The sequence below is a fragment of the Sceloporus undulatus genome, chromosome 2 (assembly GCF_019175285.1).
Source record: "Sceloporus undulatus isolate JIND9_A2432 ecotype Alabama chromosome 2, SceUnd_v1.1, whole genome shotgun sequence".
NCBI classification, from domain to species: domain Eukaryota; kingdom Metazoa; phylum Chordata; class Lepidosauria; order Squamata; family Phrynosomatidae; genus Sceloporus; species Sceloporus undulatus.
This window is the reverse complement of record NC_056523.1, coordinates 227,187,924-227,192,690: the sequence shown is the minus strand read 5'-3', so window position 1 is coordinate 227,192,690 and position 4,767 is coordinate 227,187,924. Positions and strand designations below refer to the sequence as shown.

General features: G+C 42.9%; 2 protein-coding genes across 5 annotated transcripts in view; one reads left to right on the top strand and one right to left on the bottom strand.

Annotated features, from left to right (window-relative positions):
- The window catches only part of NAA50 (N-alpha-acetyltransferase 50, NatE catalytic subunit), a 293,674-nt gene that overhangs the window by 264,304 nt on the left and 24,603 nt on the right, over positions 1-4,767 (top strand). The window lies entirely within an intron of this gene.
- LOC121920987 (butyrophilin subfamily 2 member A2-like) overlaps positions 1-4,767 on the bottom strand; it is a 54,608-nt gene that overhangs the window by 45,445 nt on the left and 4,396 nt on the right. The gene's annotated exons all lie outside the window — the stretch shown is intronic.

The window sequence follows — 4,767 nt, the reverse complement described above, 5'->3', positions numbered from 1 at the left end:
AGCTTTATTTTGGCCTGTCTGTAACAGGCCTTAGTTTCTGGATGTTCATTCTTCCCTGGGAGGAGACCCAGAATGCAAAGGCTGCTTTCTCAGCAAGGGGGAAGCTGGCTTGATTCAGAAGACAAGGCACTCCTTTCTTTTTGGCGCTGCTTATCTTAGTAGCTGGCTTGCTTCCATAGGGATGGATCAGTACAGTCAGGAGTTGCAGTGGGTTTACCAGGGCCGTCTCTTACATGGAGGCATGTTGCTTTTTCTATGCAGCACCTGAATACATGGGCTATAGCCCACAAAATGTACACCAAATAATTTTTTTTAATCTTTAAAATGTCTCAAGGCTTTATGTTGTTTCTTTTATCTTTTTTAGAATCTCCATCATATAAACTCTTGAAATCAGGAAAATACACAACCCTAGAAAGTTAACAGGTAGAATCTAGGACCTGACATTTATTACCTGTAAATTGTGGTCAAATATTATTTCTATATATTTAAAACCTTTAATGGATTTAAACTAAAATGTGCAAACATTTCTTATTGAAGATCTCCAAATTTTGCATGTTCTGAAAATAAAACTTGCTATAGAAAAAAACATTCTGTAGTAAAAGCAAATGGCAACTTTAAAATATAGCATTGATCAAACAAACAGTAATTAAGACTGTCCCTTAAGCTTTTGTGCAGAATTTCTTCCTTATGGCCTACTTCCAAATACTTGGAAGTATGAATTTTTCTGCGATAAGCTGAGAAACAAGACATGTGTATCCTAAGTAGTAGAGATGCAATGCAGGAAATCCAAATTCTAGTACTGTATGTTACCATGGAAAGCCACCCTTCATTTATTCTGCACTTTTTCTGTTAGGCCAAGCGGGCTTTAATTCGTTCTCAAAAGGTTGTGTGAGAGAAAGCAGCCTGACCTTAGAATCATAGATTCATAGAGTTGGAAGAGACCACAAGGGCCATCCAGTCCAACCCCCTGCCATTCAGGAACTCACAATCAAAGCATCCCTGAAAGATGGCCATCCAGCCTCTGCTTCAAGACTTCCAAGGAGGGAGACTCCACTGCCCTCTGAGGGAGTGTTCCACTGTCAAAACAGCCCCTTCTGTCAGAAGTTCCTCCTACTGTTCAGGTGGAATCTCTTTTTAGCTTGCATCCATTGTTCCAGGTCCTGTTCTCTGGAGCAGCAGAAAACAAACCAGCCCCCTCCTCAATATGACATCCCTTCAAATATTTAAACAGGGCTATCATATCACCTCTTAACCTTCTCCAGGCTAAACATCCCCAGCTCCCTAAGTCATTGCTCATAGGACGTGGTTTCAAGACCCTTCGCCATTTTAGTCACCCTCCTTTGGACACGCTCCAGTTTCTCACTATCCTTTTTGAATTGTGGTGCCCAGAACTGGACACAACATTCCAGGTGGGGCCTGACCAAAGCAGAATAGAGTGGCACTATTACTTCTCTTGCTCTAGACACTATACTTTTATTGATATAGCCTAAAATTGCATTAGCCTTTTTAGCTGCCGCATCACACTGTTGACTCATGTTCAATCTGTGGTCTACTTGGACTCCTAGATCCCTTTCACACGTAGTTTGATTCAGCCAGGTGTCACACATCCTATATCTGTGCATTACATTTTTCCGCCCTAAGTGCAGTACCTTACATTTCTCTGTGTTGAATTTCATTTTGTTAGCTTTGGCCCAGCTTTCTAGTCTATTCAGGTTGTTTTGAATTTTGATCCTGTCCTCTGGAGTATTAACTATTCCTCCTAATTTGGCATCTGCAAATTTGATAAGTATGCCCTCAATTCTATCATTAAAGTTATTGATAAAGATGTTGAATAGCACTGGGCCCAGGACAGAGCCCTGTGGGACCCCACTGGTCACTTCTCTCCAGGATGAAGAGGAGCCATTCTTGAGCACCCTTTGGGTTCAGCCAGTCAACCAATTACAAATCCATGTAACAGTGACCTTGTCTGGTCCACATTTTACAAGCTTGTTTGCAAGAATGTCATGGGAAACTTTGTCAAAGGCCTTCCTGAAATCAAGATATACTATATCAACAGCATTCCCTTCATCTACCAAGCTGGTAATTTTATCAAAGAAAGAGATTAGATTTGTCTGGCATGACTTGTTTCTCTGAAACCCATGTTGACTCTTTGTGATTATGGCATTGCCTTCTAGATGTTCACAGACTCTCTGTTTAATGATCTGCTCCAGAATCTTTCCTGATATTGATGTTAGACTAACTGGGCAATAATTGTTGGGATCCTCTTTCTTCCCCTTTTTGAAGAGAGAGACAACATTTACCCTCCTCCAGTCTGATGGGACTTCTCCTTTTCTCCAGGAGTTCTCAAAGATTATTGCCAATGGCTCCAATATTACGTTTGCCAGTTCTTTTAATACCCTTGGATGTAGTTCATCTGGTCCTAGAGACTTATACAGTGGGGCCTCGGGTTACGAAATTAATTCGTTCCGCGGCCGCTTTCGTAACCCGAAAAGTCTTCGTAAGCCGAAATGCCATAGGCGCTAATGGGGAAAAGCCGCGGTTCCGTTTAAAATAGCGCCGAAGTTTTTTCGTAACCCGAAAAAACATTCGTAACCCGGAACAATTATTTTCTATTAGATTTTTTCGTATCCCGAAAATTTCGTAACCTGGGTAATTCGTATCCCGAGGTACCACTGTATTCATTTAGCTTAACAAGGTATCTCTTTGCTTATTCTGTGCTGAAATTCCCCTATTCTATCCTCTGCTCCATTATCCTCAGGTTGAGCACCCTTTTCCTTTTCTGAGAAGACTGAGGGAAAGAAGGTGTTGAGTAATTCAGCCTTCTCTGTCTTCTGTTAGCATTTTGCCATCTTCTCCATGCAGTGGCCCTACATTTCCTTCTTCTTCCTTTTGCTGCGGACATATCCAAAAAAGCCCTTTTTGTTGTTCTCAGCCTCTAGCAAGCCTGAGTTCATTCTGCACTTTAGCTTTTCTGACTTTATCTCTAAACAGACTAGCTAATTGTTTGAATTCCCTTTTGGTGATTTCCCCATTTTTCCATTTCATATACAGTACAATATATGTTCCGTTTAAAACTTAGCTCAGTTGAAAGTTCCTTTGTTCCTGGTTTCTTGAGGCATCTCCCACTTTTCTTTCTCACTGGAACTGTTTTAAACTGTGCCTTCAGTATCTCCCTTTGAGAAACTCCCATCCATCCTGAACTCCCTTCTCTTTTAGTACTCATGACAATGGGATCACCCCCAGTATTTCTCTAAGTTTACTGAAATCCGCTCTCCTAAAGTCTAGAATGCGTGTCTGACTATGCCTGGCTTCTCCTTTCCACTGTACAACAAACACCAGGAAAACATGGTCACTTCCACCTAATAATTCCACAACTTGCACCCCATTAACCAAGGTGCTTTACAGACAGCCCAAAAAGGACGGTCTGCCAGCGCCGCTGGTTTCTGCATCCGGGAACCGCAGCGGACAAACCGCGTGATTCCCGGACGCAACAAAAAAGAAACTGCAAAATGCAGCTTCTTGCGGCGCGGAACATGGCGCACTGACGACGTCATTTCTGCCACACGATGTGCGGACGCTAGGCGTCTGCGACGTCAAAATAGTGCCCGTGTAGGACAGGCGGCATCATTTTGTATGCGCCGAGCGTATACTAGGGTTAGGGGCGTCCGGAAAGGGCACCCCTTTCTAACCCTAGTACGTGCACAGCACGTACTTTTTGCCCGTCTGTAAAGGGCCCAAGTCATCCTTGTTAGGATCAGATCTAGATTAGCTGACCACTTTATTACCTCTTCCACCTTTTGGAAAATGAAACTGTCTTTGAGGCAAGTGAGGAATTTGCTAGACCTTGAGGATTTGGCTGAGTTTGAATTCCAGCAAATATCAGGGTAGTTGAAGTCGCCCATCACTACTATATCTCTCTTTTCTGAGTGTGTGGTCATCTGTTCTAGAAAGACATCAGCCAATTCCTCCATCTGACTTGGGAGTTTGTAGTAGACTTCCACAATAACATCCCTGTTGTTTCCGTCCCCTTTAATTTTTATCCATATGCTCTCTACCTGGCTGCCGGTATTGATGTCCTGGATCTCTTCACTGGTGTAAATATCTCTGACATATAGTGCTATTCCTCCTCCTTTCCTGTTTGGCCTATTTCTCTTAAAAAGGTTATACCCCTCTATTTCTACATTCCAATCATGAGATTCATCCCACCAGGTTTCAGTGATGCTTATTATATCATATTTGCTTTGTTGTACTAGGAGTTCAAGTTCATCTTGCTTATTTCCCATGCTCTGTGCATTAGTGTACAGACATCGCAGACCATGGGTTTCCTTTACTTGCTGCTGGTGCAAGTCTTTTTGCCTTCCACTGTTGAGTCCTTGCACTATTTGTCTTGTTTCCTCTATGTCAGTTTGACTATTGTCTCCAGCCCTTTTGTCTTCCTTAACATTGTCTCCCTCCCCCACAGAACTCAGTTTAAAGCCCTCCTGATCAAATTCTTGAGACTGTTGGCAAAAACATTTCTTCCAACTGGCGTGAGATGCAAACCATCCGTTGCCAGAAGTCCCTTCTCATGGAACCACAGCCCATGATCAAAGAATCCAAATCGTTCTCGGTGGCACCATCTGCGGAGCCAGTTGTTCACATCCGCTATTTTCCTCTCCCTTCCTGGACTGGCAGAAGAGACGAGATGACAACTTGTGCATCCATTTCTTTCAGCTTCCTACCAAGAGCCTCATAATCCCTTCTGATGTTCTGAAGGCTGTGTCTTGC